This window comes from Tamandua tetradactyla, chromosome 25 (assembly GCF_023851605.1).
Source record: "Tamandua tetradactyla isolate mTamTet1 chromosome 25, mTamTet1.pri, whole genome shotgun sequence".
In the NCBI taxonomy this organism is placed as follows: domain Eukaryota; kingdom Metazoa; phylum Chordata; class Mammalia; order Pilosa; family Myrmecophagidae; genus Tamandua; species Tamandua tetradactyla.
The window spans coordinates 35,311,269-35,331,804 of NC_135351.1; the positions used below are offsets into that span (position 1 = coordinate 35,311,269).

General features: G+C 36.8%; 1 protein-coding gene across 3 annotated transcripts in view; it reads right to left on the reverse strand.

Annotated features, from left to right (window-relative positions):
• The window catches only part of HBS1L (HBS1 like translational GTPase), a 90,106-nt gene that overhangs the window by 39,574 nt on the left and 29,996 nt on the right, over nt 1–20,536 (reverse strand). The window contains exon 1 of one of the 3 annotated variants that reach the window (XM_077144070.1): nt 134–214. The exons of the other annotated variants lie outside the window; for them this stretch is intronic. The gene's annotated coding sequence lies outside the window, so the exon portion shown is untranslated. Of the gene's footprint in view, nt 1–133; nt 215–20,536 lie in introns of those variants that run through there. 3 annotated transcript variants of the gene reach the window in all.

Genomic DNA, 20,536 nt, shown 5'->3' on the forward strand with positions numbered 1-20,536 from the left:
AGAAAGATATTTATTGTTTAAAAACAATATGGTGGAAGAATTCAATAAGAAAAAATGAATTAAGAACTTGGAGGAGGAGTAAACAAGCTTGATCAATGTAAGACTTCTCTGCATTTGATCCTTTAAAACATACATGGAGGGCTAGGTAACAGTAGCTTAGTGGCAGAATTCTGACGTGTCATGCCGGAGACTCGGGTTCGATCCCAGTGTCTGCCCATGTGGAAAAAAAAAACATATATGGAATTCTTTAGAATGTATCTTTATACTTTTCAGTAAGAGTATAAGTAGGACCGGGTCCACATAAAACCCTACAGGAACTTCATGAACTACATACTGGTGAATACACAGAAATTACTAAAAATATTAGAAAAGATAAATTAACGTATGACTTCTTTCAAATATTTGCTGCATGCCTACTACATATATCAGGCACTATAGCAGAAATAATCCTTGCCCTCAAAGAGCTTACATTCTAGTGGGAAAAAATCAGTTAAATTATCATAAATGTTAAATTAAAACCATTTAGTGTTGCAAAAAATTCATATATGGTGTCATTAGATTTGAAAGCAGAGGTACATGAATTAATCAGTGAGTTTCCCTAGGAAAGCAAGACCTGCGCTCAGATGCATAAAAATCAGCTACCACAGAGAGGAGGGAAGAGCACTCCAAATAGAACAGCCTGTTTAATGGCCCTGTAGCAGGAGGAAGCAAGGTGCCTCAGAATGAGTGAAAGGACAGGGAGGAAGCGTGGGGAATGAGGTCGAGCTGGAGGTAGGCAATAGCCAGACAATGCAGGACTTGAAGCCAAGCAGAAGATTCTAGTATCTATACAATAGCAAATGGAAGTTGCTAAAATAATTAAAGCATGTGGGGAGAGGGGAGGAAGAGAGAAGAGAGAATAAAGTAAAGTGACAATACTGTAACAAACAGTTTGGGGATGGGAGGATCAGGAGACAGGGACATATTAGGAACTTGGATCCTTTGAGCTTTCCAGAAGGAAATGTGAAGCAGACAATTGAACATATTGATCTGGAACTCAAAGGTGAAGTCAACACTGGTGCATATATTTATGATTCATTAACATATAATTGGTCTTTGAAGCCACAGACATAAATAAGACTGTCAAGAGAATACAGAGCAAGGAAAGAGATCCTATGTCAAAGCTTTGAAAGAATTCCAACATTAAATCACCAGGTAGAGGAAGATGAGTCTGAACTGAAGGAAGAGAGTCAGGAGAAGGTGGTACCAAGGAAGTTAAGGGAAGAGGATGTTTCAAAGAACTAAGTATCACTAGGGTCTGAGGTTGCAGAGAAGTCAAGCGAGATAAGGAATGAAAACATTCTCTGGTGCCATAATCATTTTAGATAAAGGTCATTGGTGGGGTCAGCTAGTGCTTTTTGAAAGAAGTTAGGAAAATAAACACCAAAATAAAAGGAAGGCAAGAAAACAGAAGAGAAGTACGTGTCCACTTTCTCTTATCCACAATTTCAAAAAGCAAAAGCTCTGAAAAAAAACATAAAAATCTGTACAAGTTGATGTAGACACAGCAACGTGTTTGATTGCGGATGCTGGCCTAGACTGGGTCAATTATACCACAGAAGGTATACGCATGTTAATACCATTCTAAACCCGCAAAATTCCAAATTCAAAATCAATTGCCCCCAAGGATTATAGATAAAGGATTGGGAGTTGGCACAATGACTTTTGAAAAGTTCGGCCGGGATAGGAAGAATCTGGTAGAATGGGAGCAGAAGCAGGGGTGGGAGGGTGAGCTCTAGATGACGGAAAGGATAAAATACAGACAGGAAGATTAAACACGTTAGGAAGAGTCAGATCATCAGCATTTTAGTTTCTAAGCTGGTAGAGAGGGGTAGAAAGTTTCTTCTACTGCAACAGAAAGGAGAATTGTAGATTTAGGAGCTAGAAAACCAGAGTTCCAAATAGATGGTTTCCATTTTCACCACTACATGGGAGCCAGTTATCTCTAAGACCGAAGGTGGATGAGGAAAATAAAAAATGTCTGAGGAAAGGATTATGAGAAGATGGCAGACTAGAAAGCTTCAAAAATCAGTCCCTCCACTAGGACAACTACCAAACAGGCAGGAATTGTTAAATCAGTAGAACACTGTACAGCATCCAGGGAAGAGCGAGAGGAAGAGATAGGTAAATTATGGTAAATACCAGTAACTTACTCTTTCTACACAGCAGTTACCATCACCCAACCTCACCTCTTGCAGTAGGCAGCAGGGGGTCTGGTACCTGGTGTAGCGTGCTGGTACCAGAAAGGGACATAAAAATGTACTTCCCAAAATCTAGGGTGGGCACAGCCCTATCAATCGCTAATCATAGCTTTTGATTAGCGATTTTGAATCACAGGGATCTGGCTCTGAGGATGGTTTTTGTTCCACCCTGACCCGGACAAAGGCAACGGTGAAGAGTTAAAGACATATGATTCCACAGAGCTGCAAAAAAAAATTGAAGAGCTACATTTGCTGGGCAGGTCAAAAAAGTGCAGCTTCAGAGGGCATTAGAAGAGGCTCCTGACCCCTCCTCCCTCACCCTTGCACTCCAGGGCAGGTAGGAGTCAGCAGGCACTCCCTTGATGGATCCCTGGCTGTGTTCCAGCTAAAAAAGACTGACTTAGGAAACTCTTCCCCCAAGTGCTACGTCCTTTGCCCCCCACCCCAGAATTTGACCTCCAGGCAAAAGCAGCTTGATACCAGGAAAGCAGGATAAGAAACAATTGAGGCAGACAGCCCAAGAATGACTTATCTGTGGTGGAATACCCAGGAGAGGGAGAAGGTCTCTCTTCTAAGAACTTCTATAAACAGGGGACTCCTAAGCCCCTACCAAGCACAAACCCAGGATAAGACCCAGGCCCAGAAAAGACAGGGAGAACCCTGTCCTTGGCATTCACCTCTGACAGACCTTCCTGACAGGAGAGCTGACACTTAAGAAAATTCCTGTCCATAACATCAGCTAGTTTCAAGCTCAAGAAAGAGACAACTCAGGGAATAAATCCCAGAGGTAACATTTTTAAATAATAAAATGTACAGTATGCAACAAAAGATAAGACAAACAAACAAGAAATGATGGTCCATCCAAAGGAAGAGGATAAAGATACCAATGAAGAAAACAAGGATATGGACATACTGGACTAAGACTTTTTTTTAATGACCTTCAATATGCTAAAGGAGATAAAGGAAAAAAAAATACAGAGAAAGAGTTAAAGGATATCGGGAAAACAATGAATGAGAATCTCAATAAAGAAATTTTTTTTTTAAAGGAACGAACAAAACGACTGGGGTTGAAGACCACAATAAGTGAAATGAAAAATTTCCAGGAAGATTTCAACAGCAAGTCGGGGATGGCAAAAAAACAAAAAAAAAAAAATTAAGAAGAAGAAGAAAGACAACTGAAATGAGTGAGGCTTAGTAGCAGAATTAGAAAAGTGAAAACAGACGTCTGGGACACCATCAAACATACCAGTATACACATTCTGGAATGCCAAAAGGAGAGGAAGGACAGAAGGGGCAGAAGGAATATGCATAGAATTAATGACAGAATAATGACATGAAGAGGCATATACAAGAAGCCTGGAGGTCACCAAACAGGACAAACCTGAAGAAAAATGTACTTTGTCATATACTAATCAAACTGTCAAATGCAAAGGACAATGAAAGCTACAAAAGAAAAGGAATGTATTATGAAAAAGGAAGCCCCAATTAGATTAAATGCTGATTTATCATCAGAAACTATGGAGGCAAGAAGGAAGCAGGCTGAAGTATTTGGTGGAAATAAAACAATAACCAACCAAGAATTTTATATCTGCGAAAACTTTATTTCAAATATGAGGGAGAGATTAAGACATTTTCAGATAAACAAAAGCTGAGGAAATTCATCACCACTAGACCTGCCCTAGAAGCAATACAAAATGGAGTTTCTCAGACTGAAAAGAAAGGACCCTAGACAGTGGTTCAAAGTAGCATAAACAAATAATATTGACTTCTGGGAAAGGTAACCGTTTGGGTAATTATAAATACAAGTACTAATGCATTGTATTTTTTGGTATGTAACTCAACTCCTTACTTCCTAAAGGTGCTGAAATGCAAATGCATGAAAAGTAATGATAAGTCTGTTTTGGACATACAATGAGCAAAGATACAATTTGTAACAAGTACTAAACAAGATAGTGGTACAGAGGGATGTAGAAATAGTCCACATAAATGCTAATGAAGTCAAGTCAGTATCAATTTAAATATGAATTTATATATTTAGGATGTTAAATTTTAACAGGAAAATGTATGAAAAATATGTCCAGATAGAAATGAAAAGGAAATTAATATGGTACAATACAAAAAATAAATATGAAAGTAGGCATTGAAGGAAGAACTGAGGGACAAAATAGGAATGAGACTTATAAAAACTAAATAGCAAAATGGCAGAATAAAGCCTTGCATCATAAGTGACTTTAAATGTAAATAGATTAAACTTTCAAGTCAAAAGACAGAGATGGGCAGAATGGATTAGAAAAAGCATGATCCAACTTTATGCTGTCTAGAAGAAACTCACCTTAAATTCAAAGACATAATTCGGCTGAAGATGAAATGATGGAAAAAAATATATGTCATGCAAGTAGCAAAGAGAGCTGGCGTAGATATACTAATATAAGACAAAATAAAACTTTCCTCAAAAATAACAGAGGGACAAAAACTATCATTATATACTGACATAGACAAAATTTTGTCAACAAGACAAAATTAATATGCACTCAACAATAGAGCCCCAAAACATAGGAAGCAAATACTGAAAGATGTGAAGGAACAAACAGATGGTTCTGCATTAATAGCAGGAGACATTAATATACTACTTTCAGTAATAGATAGAACATCCAGAAATACAAGACTTGAACGATACTATAAAGCAAACATAACCAAAAGACATATATAGATACATTACACAACAATAGAATACACATTTTTCTTGGGTGCATATGGATCGTTTTTCAGGACAGACATATCTTAGGTCATAAAAGAAGTCTCAATGAATTAAAAAATACTGAAATCATACAATCTATCTTTTCTGAACACAATGGAATTAAGCTAGAAATCAATAATGGAGGGAGAACTGGAAACTTCACAAACATGTAGAAATTAAAAAACGAACTCTTAATCAATGGTTAAAGAGAAAATTAAAAGGAAAATTGGGAAATATCTTGAGGACAAAATGTTTGGGATGTAACAAAGGAAGTGCTGAGAAGGAAATTTATAGTTTTAAATGCTTACAATTAAAAAGAAATTAAAAAAAAAAAAAGGAAGAAAGATTTCAAATCAAAGACCCAACCTCAAAACTGGAAAAAATACAAAAGAGCAAACTAAAGAGAACAGAAGGAAGGAACCAAGATTAGAGCAGAGGTAAATTAAATAGAGAATAAAAACTGGAATTAAAAAAAAAAAGTTGGTCCCTTGAAAAGATCAATAAAATTGACAAGCCTTTAGCAAGACTAATGAAACAAAAAAGAGGATACAATAAATAAAATCAGAAATGAAAAGGCGGACATTACTCCCAATCCCACTGAAATAAAAAAGACTGTAAGAGGATACTATGAAAAATTGAACAGTATGCCGACAAATTAGATAACCTAGATGAAATGGATAAATCCCGAGCAACACACTGACTCAAGAAGAAACAGAAGATCTCAACAAAGATAACTAGCAAAAAAGACTGAATCAGTTATCAAAAACATCCCAACAAAGAAAAACCCAGGACCATATGGCCTCACAGTGGATTTTACCAAACATTTTAAGAACTGACAGCAATTCAATTCAAACTCTTCCAAAAAACGGGGAAGACTCCGTAATTCATTCTACAAGTCCAATGACATCTCATACTAAAGCCAGATAAAGATACTACAAGAAAAGAAAATTACAGGACAATATTTCTTATGAATATTGATGCAAAGATACTCAACAAAATATGTGCAAACTGAATCCAACAGCACAATAAGACAATTATATGACATGAGTGAGTGAGATTTATCCCAGATACGCAAGGGTGGTTCAACAAAAGAAATCAGTTAATGTAATACACCACATAAATAGAACAAAGGAGAAAACCCACATGATCATATCAATTGATACAGTAAAGACATTTGACAAAATCCAGCATGACTTCTTGATAAAAACACTTAGAAAATTAGGAAAAGAAAGATGATACCTCAACACATAAAGGACATACATGAAAAACCCACAGCTAACATCATACTCAATTGTGAAAGAATGAAAAATTTCCCTCTAAGATTAGGAATAAGACAAGGATGCCCACTAGTCACCACTGTTACTCAACATTGTACTGGAAGTTCTAGCTAGAGCAATGAGGCAAGGAAAAGAAATAAAAGTAATCCAAATTGGAAAGGAAATAGTAAAACTTTTCCTATTTGCAGACGACATGATCTTATATACAAAAAATCTTGAAAAATCCACCACAAAGTTAGTAGAGCTAATAAGAAAATTCAGCAAAGTGGCACGGTACAAGATCAACATGCAAAAATCAGTATTGTTTTTACATACTAGTAAAGAACAACTTGAAGAGGAAATCAAGAAAAATAACCCATTTACAATGGCAACTAAAAGAATAAAAATCTCGGAATGAATTTAACCAATGATGTAAATGAACTGTACACAGAAAAGTACAAAACACTGCTATGAGAAATCAAAGAAGACATAAATGGAAGGACATTTCATGTTCACAGACTGGAAGACCAAATGTTGTTAAGTTTTCAACTCTATACAAAGCAATTCACAAAGTCAATGCAATTCCAATCAAAATTCTAACAACCTTCTTCACAGAAATGGAAAAGCCAATCATCAGATTTATAAGAAAGGGTAAGCCCCAAATAGCCAAAGCTATCTTGAAAACGAACACCACCACTGGAGAACTCAAACTTCCTAATCTTAAAACTTATTACAAACCCACAACAATCAAAACAGCATGGTACTGGCCCAAGGAGAAACATACAAACTAATGGAATCAAGAGCTCAGAAATCAACCCTCATTTATGACAAAGTGACTTCTGCAAGGGGGAAAAGACCACTCAGTTTGGTAAAAACAGTGTCAACAAGATGGTGCTGGGAAAACTCTACCTCCTTTTGCTCAAAACTGAAGGTGGAACCCTACCTCAGCCCATATACAAAAATAAAATAAAAATAGATCAAAGACCTACATATAAGTCAGAACCATAAAACTCTGAAGAAACTGTAGGCTAGCATCTTCAGGACTGTGTGTTAGACAATAAGTTCTGAGACTTTATACCCAAAGCACAAGCAACAAAAGGCAAGGTAGATAAATGGGCCCGCAATCAAAATTTAAAACTTTTATGCCTCAAAGGACCTTCACAACAGAGTAAAATGGCAATCTGCAAAATGGGAGAAAATATTTGGAAGCCACATACCCAATAAGGATTTAATATCCAGATTACATAAAGAAATCCTTCAACTCAACAACAAAAAGACACAACCCAATTTAAAAATGTGCAAAAGACTTGAACAGACATCTCCAAAGAAGATATACAAATGGCCAAAAAGCACATGAAAAATAAATGTTCAACCTCATTAGCCATCAGGGAAATGCAAGTAAAAACCAGAATGATACCACTTCACACTTATTAGAATGGCTACTATTAAAAAAAAAAACAAAAAAAAACAGAAAATCACAAGTGTTAGGATGTGGAGATACAGAACACTCATTCATTATTGGAGGGAATATAAAATGGAAGACAATTTGGCAGTTCCTCAGAAAGTATATGACCTAGCAATCCCACTTCCAGGTGTACACTAAAACGAACTGAAAGCATAGATTCAAACAGAAATTTGCACACGGAGGTTCAAAATGCCATTATGCATAATTGTCAGAAGATGGAAGCAACCAACGAATGGGTAAACAAAATGTGGTATATACACAAAATGGAATATTATTCAGTCCTAAAAGGAAGGAAGTCCTAATACATATGACAACATGGATGAACTCTGAAGATGTCAGGTTGAGTGAAATAAGCCAGGCACAAAAGAACAAATATTGCATGATGTCACTGAAACAGAATAATTAAAATAAGCAAACTCAGAGAGTCAGAATGGAGAATAAAGGTTACCAGGGGCAAGGTCATGGTAGAGAATAGAGATTTAAGGCTTAAAAGTATTGAGTTTCTATTCTGATGATGGAAAAGTTTTGGTAATGGATAGGGGTAATAGTAACAACCACTGTGAATGCAATGAACACCACTGAATTATGTATTTAAATGTAATCAAAGGGGAAAATTTTAGGTTGTAATGTGGTACTAGTATAAAAATTTCAAAAAGAAATTCATAGAACTGCACAAGACAATGAAATCTAAGTTAAATCATGAGCCATAGCTAATATTATAAGGTTTTCAATACCTGTTGCACAAAGTGGTATGAGTTGAAGAGAAAAATATTAGGAGGAATGCTGGGTAGTACTGAAGGTCAGTTACTATCTTTGATAACGAATCTATAGTGGAATCAATCTGTCCTACTGTGTGACTTTCTCTAGCATTGTTTAATCATTCTGGAACAGGCACAGAGAAAGCATTAACAAGTTCATTCAAGGTTAATGTTTTACCCAACAGGTGCGAGGGGAGGAAGCAGAGAATCAAAGTAGCTGGAGGAACTGGCAAAATACAAATACTTAAATTATAAATCTAAACTAAGAAAAAAAAATGAAATTACAAGAGAAGTGTGCTAATGCCCTGGGAGAAATTTAAGGAGTCTGTAGTTCAAGAAAAGGTCATGATATGAGGGCCCCATAAAAGATGGCTGAAGTCAAAATGGGATGTGTGAATTAGTGATTTTGAATGAGGGCAATTACAGAGAATAGCTGAAAGGTGAAAGTCACTGGAAATGAAGTGGTCAAAGCCAGGGTGTTGGAGAGACTACTCATAAAGTGGCACAATAAATTATAATAATGATGGAGCTCAGGGTAGAGAAGAAAATTGTAAGCCAGCTGCCAAAGCCTTTGGTGAGTAAGTATAAACGGCCATGAGGCTGTTCAGTAGATTATAAAAGCAGGGACTAAGAAAGGCTGGTTCAGGTAAAAGTCACTGGTGCACTCCAAGTGAGCAGACATAACAAATTAAAACACATAATAGCAAATAAATAACATAACAAATCATAAAGGAGGAAGGAATAATGGTGTTGGAAAAGGCAGCAAAAAGAACAAATTTGTCTTCCAGACCCTGAGGTTGGAGGGGATATAAATGAAGTAAGGAAGTGAAAGAACACTATGAGAACCAACTGAGGGTATAGAGGAGCTTGCTTTTTTATGAAAAAAGCAGTTCTGAGTGTTAGAGCAAAGGTGGAAAGGTGTGGAAGGCGAGTGAGTGACAAGGGAGCAGGTCATTTAGAGCATCCTGGTAATAATGGGAGGGGATGACAGGCAGAAGACAGCCCTAAGGTAAAGAGTGGAGGCAAGGTGGATTTAAGCTTCTATCAAAAAAACTAGGATACAAACCATTAAAGCATGAAAATGTCTCACTCCTGGTGCCAAAGGACCAACTCCCACTTCCCATCAGAATTCATGTGAATATCTCCTAAATATCTTCCATGTAGAAAAATTTCTTGATAGACACTTAGTACATCAAAATACTATAATTTTGACTTAAAAATAAGTAGGTAAAATGTACAATGGCATAAAAGCTTCTGAGCATAGAGAAAATCACAATTTAATCCTGCAATATTTCGGAGATGTAATAAATATCTGTATTACATTTCTTTTTTTGGTAACTTCAAACCTAAGATATATTATTTTAAAAATTTGATTAAGTGAAAGTAGAGACAAAAATCTAGAATGTAGATCTGCATATAATCCATTGAAGCAGTGGTTCTTAAAACTTTTTTTGTGTCAGGGACCACTTTGAAACCTCTAATAAAAAACATGGGGTACTCTAGACAGCAAAATGTACCTACCATGCACACATGCATTTTCAAGGAGGTTCACTGAGTCCAACTCTAGAACCCTGTATTTGAGACAGCCTTGGCTTGAGCTATTTTGGAAAAATGTTAATTCAAATGAATGATGTTAACCACAAAGAAAAAAACACACTTTCAGTCAATTATCCACTGCACTGTCTTGTTAACAGCAGTGTGATGAATTTGCAATTACTTAATGACCACATGACATAACTAGAGATTACAAAACTAGCAGCATACTGGACAGTAGGCAAAGTCTACTGACTTGGTTAGAAATTAACTAAAATAACCAATAACATATCAATAAGAGAAATGTGACTATTCAAATCCAATACACTGAACAAAAATGCAAAATGTTTACTCTGTTCTCACCAACCCCAACCTCAAACTATAAATTTATTTGTTGTATAAGAACCTCAAGATATCAAGAGTTAAATTTCCAGAAAGCCCAACTCACCAAAACACACAACATTATGGAATACATACTGGATGGAAAAAAGGGAGCTTGAATTCTGGCCCCTACCCTGATATGAATTCGCTGTTAGCCTAAGACGTAAGCAGTGCATTTAGCTTCCGTTTCCTTTGTCTATTGAATGGAGTGAATTAAACAATTTCTAGCTCAGTGAATGTATACATCTATGACTTCAAAACCCTAAGATGTTCTTGAAGTCAAATAACCCGTGTGGGGTAAAAATAGAACGTGTTTTGCCAAAGGAGTATTATCCATATCCCCCCCCACACACACACAAGACCAACAAATCCCTATCAAACAAGTTGTGGTCAGCAAAAAGATAGGCATTCTTAAGATTGACATATTAATGATTAATGTTCAGTCCCTGGTAGGACAGAGAAGAGGAATTGATCATGCGTCAAATACTGCATTCAACGGAAATAAAAGTTACACAGTTGAAAAGCACTGGTGGAATCCAACCTGTTTGCTTTATAGTCAAAGAAACAAGGGACAAAGAACTTAAGTGATTTCACCTTAGTGGCAGGACCTGGATTTGAATCAGATGACTTCATCTGCCTGTTTAGAATACCTTTCTCACTCTCCAATTGTCTAGAAAACACAATTAGCAACTGCCTTCTGTCCCTAGTGGTTACCACTTGATGGGCTGTTTTCTCCAGGCACCCCTGTTTCATTTCTGGAGCTTAAGAGCTAAATGTGAGAATCTAGATTTTCTCTTGAATACAAAAACGTCTATCTAGGTCTCTTGTCTTGAATTTTTTTTTTTTTCAATATACAGTCCTTTGTCAAGGATTCAAAGCCAGATCTCTCTAGCACCACACTTGTTAAAGATCTTAGTAAATTTCATAAAACTCTCTGCTTGCAAAGCCACAGTATTCACCCTCTTCTGCTGCACACCTTAGACCTCTAGGCACAGAGTTGGACTCGCTCTGGGAGGGCAGGACTGAACTCACACCTAGTCTGCAGCGTATCGCACAGTGTGAGACCCACAACAGGCATTCAATATACAGTTTACTGATGAACTCCTATGGGCTTAAAATCCTTACGGACTGACCTCTGCTGATTGACAAGTTATCTTCGATCTTTTTTTAGGCAATAACCTCAGTTTAATCTCTACCTATTTCTTCCACGCAATACCAGCCACTTTCTAATGTAAGGGATGCAGACTCTATAAAACTAGCTCAACACTTGCGATCAACCCCCTTATGTACTCTCCTACCCAGGTGCTTTCCATCGCCTTTCCCCTTGTCACAACTGTGGAGTAGGCATTAATATTCCACTTTGCTTGAGAGAAAATGAGCTTCAGGAAAGTCGCCAAATGCCATACAATCTTGGGCTGTGATTCAGCTAGATAAAATAAATAAAAACGACATGGTGGCTATTCTCAAGGACTTTATACACTATTCTGACTGTTCTGAGAGACAAGTTCTAGAATAAGTTCTAAAAGGGATGGAAATGAGTTAAACAATGAACAAGAGAAATGCCCAGCATGAACAAGAGTAGTATGGAAGGCTCATGAGTGAAATGAGATTTGACCTGACCCAGAAAAGCCCACAGGAGGCAAAACGAACAAGAGAAATCCATATTAGGGATCAATGGGGCAAAACTCTTTAAAACACCAGACAGTGGTCAATAAACATTTAAAGTAAGGCTACACAATTAAGGCTCTGAGTGGACAGGCCTTTAAAAAAGCATTTTTTGTTTGTTCAGTTTATCTTTAAGAACTCCATAGTTTTCTCATTTAGTAAGTAGAAAGCTGAACAGTAGTAAAAATTCTAAATTAGAAAGGGTAATTACTGAGACTTTGAAAATGGGGAAGGCCACATTAAGATTGGGTAAGAGAAAAACCACATAAACTTACTGGAGATAATGGTGATTTCTCCATAAAGTATGCTACCATGTCTCATCATGCTATAATTCCTTTACTTTCTCCAAACCTTTACTGAGGCATTCCCCAGCCTTTAGTCCTAGGACCCAATTTATAGCCACACAGGGATCGTCTCCCCTAGCATAATTAATTCCCACTAATACAGTTCAGCTAGATAGAGTATCAAAGGCTCTGTTCCCAGAAAATACACACAACTTGAGCCTTGACCTAATCATCCAATAGTCCGGAACTTAGGTTTACTCAACTTGCAAAAAAAAAGATACCAGCCCCCATACCATCCACCTCACAGAGATGTTGTCATTCACATTAAACATATGAAAGCACTCAAACTATTAATTAAAAATAAAATTCTCAAAATAAAAGTCAGACCTTTAAATTATCATTTGTCCAATAAAATCCTTGCTAAAGCTTGTGATCAAGTACATTTTTACTGTACTATTTTTTGTGTGCCTATTTCTGTACCATTAATTCCTTTTTTTAAAAGTGATTTTTAGATGATCATAAGATCACGAGGTACTAGAATAAATGCACACCGAGCTACAGACATATTGTAACACAAAAAGTCGTATCTTATCGTGGCTTGACCTCAATGGTTTTTTATTTGTTTAAATGTCATGCAAATAAATTTCAAGAGTATATAATAAAAACAAAATGATCTGGTAGTATAAGTTCAATGGAACAATTTGGGGGAGAAATATGCCACAATGATTTTGAAGTTCATCTGGAAGAATAAATTTGAGGCTATGACTAACAAAATTTCTTAATTAATAATAATGATATGGAGACCTAAACTACCAGGTCTAAACCTTCCATAAAGCAGGAGTAATTTAAAAACATGGTACTGGAACAACAGCTCCATGAATCAGAATAGAGCATGTGCAAACAGAGCAAATAATAGGGAAACATTTATGCACACATACATATTTTATAGAAATACACAGGAATTAAGTTTACAGAAAAATATGTAGGCATATACATTATATTTACCTATAAATAGAAATTCAGTATACGCAAAAAAATAATGTTTTCAAATCAGTGAGGGAATTTCACATCAGTGGGGAAATTCAGCACAGGGAATTGGGAACATTGGCTATTCAATGGAAAAAGCAATATCCTCTATCTCTGGCATATCACACAAAAATATCTGGTTGATTAAATATATAAACATAAAGAAAAAATATAATACCTTTATAATCTACAGGTGAGGAAGACTGACAAGTTTGATTTAAATTCAAAAATTTCTCCCTGATTAAAGATACCTTGGGCAAACAAACATCAGGTGGAGAAAACACATGCAAGGGATTACTGTGCATATATAATAAGGAGCTTCTATAAACCAAGAAGAAAAATCAACTCAAGAGAAAAAAAAAGTGAATAATAAGCCAGCACAATATGCAGAAGCCAAAGAAATGCATGGCAGCAGAGAAAGAAAGGGGGGTGGGAAAGGGAGGAAGAGAGGAGGTTTTTGAGAGGGTCCTTCAGGTAAGGAGCTGAAGGTAAAGCAGCCAGATGGAGAGAAAAGGAGGGGAGGTGAAAGGCAGACGAGGTAGCAGCAGCAGGGGAAGGGGAGGAAGAATAAGAAGTATTACTAACTTATTAGCATCTAGTCATTGCCAAGGAGAAGAGAACACAATTTGACACTGATGACACCATAGCCTGGTACATACAACCTTTGGCAGGGAGAAATTTGACAAAATAACAAATGTTTCTATACATGTATCCTTCTTGGAATGTAGCCTATAGAAATATTAATGGTACCATGCAACATCATATGAGCAAGACTGTTTACTATGGCACTGTCTGAAATGACAAAAAAAAATTGTAAACGTGCATCAATGAGAGATGGTTAAATTGTGATGCAAAGAAACAACGGGATAGGATATTAGAGATATAGAAGTAGAAGATCTGCATGTGTAAAAAGATAACCATAACACACTAAGTGGAAAAGCAACTGCAATATTATATAGAGATGATCCTATGTATATGTATTATTGGCATTAAAAAGTCCACAGAAGGTTGAGTGAACTTTTAACTTAGGGAGTGATACTGAGAAAGAGGTGACTTTCACAACTTGATACTTCTGTTCTACAAAGACCATAATTCTTTTTATAAAGAACACTTAGAATATCTGTACTCCATCCCAAACTCTTTCCATCAATGATCCTGAACACATTACTGAAAACACTTAGGGAAAAGTGCATGTTCTGAAACAAAGGAACTGAGCTCATCTAATCAATCATTCAACGATGACTTCATATTCAGAAAACAGGCTGAAAGTAATGCTCATAAGTTTTGCTCTGCGTGTTAAGTAACAGGGCAACAAGAACTGCATCTTTTCCATTTCTTTATTTGCACGGCGTATGTGTTTGGTGTACTGTACCTCTATACATGTCTGCTGAAGCCTGAATGAACACACAAAGCCTTTCCTGATAGCTCTTTCAACTTCCTGAGAAATTCCTAAAGGGCTGAAGGAGAAAACTAATTGGAAATTGTCTATGTGATTTCTTTGGACATGCATCCTTTCACTAGATAAACAAAACCCTTGTGGTAAAACTTTTTAAAAATCTATCCTGTACTCATCACATTCTCTGAAGCAGGGTTTCTCAACCTGCTCTACTGACATTTTGGACAGGAAAATTTGCTGCAGGGATCTGTCCTCCACCTAGCAGGACATTCCCTTGTAGGACATTCCATTGACATTGCTATAGTATCCCTAAAATGTCTTCAGACATTTCCAAATGTCTTTTGTACAGCAAAATCACCTCCAGTTGAGAACCACTGCCCTTAAGAGTTACTAGCAAAAGAATGGAATGCATGCTATGTACACTATAATCACCAGTTTAAATACATACATCATCTCCTAAACTCATTCTCTTGCCTGCCAAACTGGTATCTCTCTACATTCTTTTCCCAGCCAGCCAAGCTTCAAACCTCGAAGTCATTTATTTCTGATTCCTTTTGCTCCCACAACCTCTATATCCAATTAATACTAATTCTATTACATACTTAGGTATCGAATTATTAGACACAAAATTTCCTCATCAACGTTTCTCAAATATGTTCTTTCCTTTCCCTTCCCACCTACTAGTTCAGACCTCTAGGGCCTAAGTGTCTGAAATGGTGTTTCTCTACTTTCAGTTTTGCTTCTCTAAGCATGTCCTACCAATGCCACAGCACTCAGCTGCTGAAATACATTCAGTGGCACCGTAAAGAGTCTCTGTTCCTTAGCTATGTGTATGCAGTCCTTTGCAACCTGACCTCAATCTACCTTTTTCAAGACCCACCTTTTCCTCACTGCTCCCAGACTGACTGGGGTGCTCCTACATGCACACTCTCATTCTCTCACCTCCACGGCCTCATGCTATTACGTGTTTCGGCTACCCTCTAGTCAAGCGCACACTCAGGATTCCCTTTCCACTTCTGTTCCTTCTTTCCAAATCCTACCTGGTCCTCAAGGCCCAGAGCAAATGCCACAGTTTTCATGAAAATTATATTCGGATTTTGTTGTCAAAAGACATATAACCATTAATACCACAAGAACATCAAGGCCTCTTGGTAACACATGGCTCAGAGGTAGCCTCCACATCAAACTATCACAGACTCCCACTTTCCACTTTCATCCCACAGACTTACTAAGAGCCTATGAGGTGAAGACCCCTGAGCAGTCTCTCCTGTGGAATGGCAACACAATAAAGTATGCTCGCATTTGCAGACATATTTCCATGCTCCTACAGGACAACCCTGGAAATCACTCCATGTAAAAAGCTTCCAGTTCACCAGTTAGTTTAGTAAAGTAGTCCAGCCTTGCTACCAGATAGTGTGGTTTGAAGCTAGACTCTACAACTTACTAGCTACATGTTACCTCAATTGAATTATCTAACTTCTCTCTGCCAAGTTTCCATACAGTATCTACCTCACAGGACTATTATGAGAATTAAATAAGTTAATAAAGTACCCAGAGTAATATCTGGCATACAATAAGCACTCAAAGCTTCACACCACTGACAGAAAGGGATGCCATCTGTAAATCTCTGAGATTACTAAATATCAGCTTCTTTTCCTTTCCCTCATTTTAAACCAGGAAATCTCCAAACACAAGCCACCCTTCTGGCAATCATATACTAATTCATGGAAGGAAAGAGGGAAGGCCAACTGTGTTAGATACTGGGATAAACAGATTAGAGAATAAGATACGATGCTTATCCTCAAGAAACTCAAGTCTAATAGCTACCACTAGAGCATATCACTACCAAGTGAATAGCCATAATGCGGGCAAGATGGGGTGTGCATGGCAAAAGCACTAACTCACACTGGAAGAATCAGGGGTGGGGGTCATCTTCAAAGGATGCCTAATAGGGAAAAAGGGACTGGGGGAAGGACCAATGTAAACAACTCCAAGTAGATGAGCATGGCTAGGACACTGAAAGACTCAGTGGTGGGATACAAGGGGAGGAAAGCAGGCTGCTTATTTTAGGGTCATGATGACATTTAGGACACTTGTTTTCAAATATAAGAGGAGCCACTGAAAGAATTTAAGAAGTGCTATGACATCATATAACACTTTGAAAACTGACTCTGACCACAGTATGGAGAACGGACAGTGAAGTCAAGAACGATGGGGGAGCACTTAGAAGACGGTTATACTGATGTGTAAGAAAGCCTATAGGACCCAGGATAGGAACAATGGTGATGAAGAGATCTCCAAAAGGTATCAGAAAGTAAAGTCAAGAACACTTGATGTCTGAATGGATGTTAGGTGAGAGAAAGTACGATTGCCAGGTTTCTGGGCAGGTTCTTGCTTCTCTTGAACAGTCCTTTTATGCAGCGCAAAGTCAGAGCAGTCCACAGGGACTCAGGAGAAAGGGACTGATATCGAAGAGTTTCTTTTTAAAAAAAATACTGCTTAGAAGCTATCTCAGGTCTTCAGAGTTTTTCAGGTTAAATTATAGCATGACAACAGCACAAAAATAAGCAAAAGTCCCCATCTTCAGGAAGCTTTCATTCTAAGAAATGTGATGAGCATGACAGTGAACAGGATGGAATGAAGATAGAGACAAGGTGACTAAGAGAATAATGCTGCAGGAGTCCATGAAAGGTGTGAAGGTAAACACCACAGCTGAGGGAATGATTAGGAGGGGACAGGCATGAGATGATACATTAGATCATAATGAATTAAATGTTGGGGAAGCAAAGACAGGGTTCTAAATGAATGCGAGGACTCTCATTTAAATATGATGAATGCATACAAGAATATGCTGGGCCTGAGTTTTCCTCAAGAAATATAGAGAAAATAGCTGGCTAATCAAATTTGCTAAGCAGAAGAAATTTGAGTGCCTTAAAATAAACAAAGCTGCTCTGGGGGGTGCAAGGGTAGTTCAGTGGTAGAATTCTCACCTGCCATGTGGGAGACCTGGGTTCAATGTCCAGCCCATGCACTTCCCCCAAAAAACAAAGAAAGAAACCAACAAAACCAAAGAAACAAAAAAAATTCAATATACGGTGCTGCAATAACAGGATACTCACATGGAAAAAGAATGAAATGTGATCCCACCATACAGCATACAAAAAAATAACAATTAAAAAAAAGCAGCAGCTGCGCAAGACCTGGGAATGGAAACAACCGCGCACAGGAGGCGAAGAGTGAGAAGACAGCCAGGAAGGAACTCGGACGGATATTCAATAACGAGGGAGAGAGAAGTAAGAGTTCATATTTCTCATAGAGTCCTTATGTGGAATTTAGCTTCATACAACCATAAGTTTGTCAGGGCCACATTTTTAGAAGTTGCTTGGTTTAGTTCATCATTTTACAGGTGAAAATTTAAGTAATTTTCCAAAGATCACATACCTGACAAATGGAACTGCTCTCTGGTTTTCTCCATTTTGCTTCCAAGGCCCCCTCCCCTTCCCACTCACTGTGTCATATGGCTGCACCGCCTCAGGACCTTATGGGGTGATTTCCCCAAGATGACTGAAAAAAGTGCCTTGATAAAACGTTAGTACTTAGTCCAGACCATGCTTCCGTGATTTTAGTGAGGCTGATCATCATTAATAACTACGCAGGTACTTCTGAATAAGAGTTAATGTTACTTTCAATGATTCTGATTAGGTAGAATGTTTGCACTCCACAGTCTCCTAAGTACATACAGTTAGAACCTAGTAATAAATTCATTCTCTGCTTAACAACGGAATAGGTTTTGTTTAATTTAACCTTAAGTTCCTGTGGGAAACTAGAAGACTAGTTGAAGTGATGTAACATTTGTCAGCATCAGTATCTCTCAATGACAATGATTTTCTAAAGGAGAGACAGGATGTCCTTGTTCTATTATTGAAGCCCTAATAATAAACACCTGGGTTCTGTTGTCTTAACCTCTGTTCAGGTCGACTTTAGGTGGCAAAAGGAATATTTAGGCTCAAAAGCATACAACACAGTTTAATATTACAAATTTTAGGTCATGTGTTTGATAATTTTTAATTCCTATAAATGACAGCTCCAGACCAAAATGACAGGACTTGAACATCTAAGGCCTTCATTGTATATACTCTTGCGGCACATATTCTTTTCTGCCTGTATTGTACAACTAACTTGTGAGCTTCAGAAGGGTACTTTTTGATATTTTCCACATCTAGTCCAGTGCCCGGTACATGCCAAGGCACTCAGATACTTAATAGAATTATGTAATTTTACATGAGGAGAAATAATAAATTCTCTAATCCAGTGATTCTCAGTTTGGAAGGAACATGCGGATCAAGAGAACAAGAGACATCCTGTCTCTCCTTTTGAAAATCACTGTCATTCAGAGATACTGATGTTCACAAATGTTACATCTCTTGGGTGTGCAGGGACAAAAAAAAAAGGCTGAGAACAAATTATCTGGTATAAAACTAATTTTACAGATGAAGAAGTGATGTTCACATAAGTTAAATAACTTTACAATTTAGTTTAATACTCTCAGCAAATTATAACCACCTATCTCTTGCTGACTGGTTTCAAGTTCATAACTAAAAAGATGTTTGAAATCAAGATAGAAAACCACTTTAAGGATCGTGCCCTTCTAATCCTATTTTGAAAAATAGCTACTCAGCCTATTCATTAAGAATCTCTTATACACACACACACACACACACACACACACACATGCACGCATGCACACAAAGTACCATTAACCTCTAAATAATATCAACTGTAAAGCTTAATATGGCAAATTAATATAATCAAAATAATCTGACCATTTCAATGCTATTAATCACTTCAATTAATGAAAACTGTTGCCTAGGAAGAAATATTCTTAAACTTCAATCAGAGCAACCAAGGTTTTATTTTTCCATATAAAATCCACAATCAAATATGTGAAATGTTAAAAAGGGACAATTTTAGAAAGTAAACTTGTTTACTTCGTGGGATTAAATAATTTCAAATAAGGATAGCACCAACTAAGATGTGCAAACACTAACATAAAACATTAGTTTTCTGTTTTAAATTAAAAATGTCTTTCATAATTTGCAGAGGGGTCTAAAATTGATCCAACATAAAAAAATGCTTATATATTTAATGAAAGGGGGGAAGATACAAAATTATATGTACAATATGACCTCAGCAACACAAAAAACAAAAATGCATAGGAAAAAACCTGAAAAGTAAGGTGAAACAAAAACTATGATTGTTGTCTTTGAGCAAAGAAAATCATAGGTGACTTTTTCATTAAAAATACATTACTTTGATGTTTGTGAAAAAGATCAAGTTTAAAGGTGCTTTGAAAGATTTCAAACGGAGGAAACGCTTTTTTTTATATGTATATGGTTAAGACTGAAACATATTCAAAATAAATTCACAATATATCCTTTTAATGTAAGATAAATTCACAATTGACTTAAACTCATTCAGATCAAAACACCTTAAGTTTAGAAAACATTTTAAGATTTTTTTTTAAAGTTACACCAAAAGGGGTTTTCCAGGTAAGTACACTTTTTGCTGTTAATCATTATTTTTCCTATAAATGTTTCAATATGCCAGGACATATAGGCCCACACACAAAAATAAGATTTTTTTTAATTTTCAAAGAAATCTGTGTTAAATTTTCAATGAATCACACTAAATATTTAAATTCTAATTATCAGACGTCATTCAGAAAGCACAAGAACTAGCTACAGAAAATAAACCACTTCCTTCGTTCTAACAGCAGTACTGACTATGATTTATTC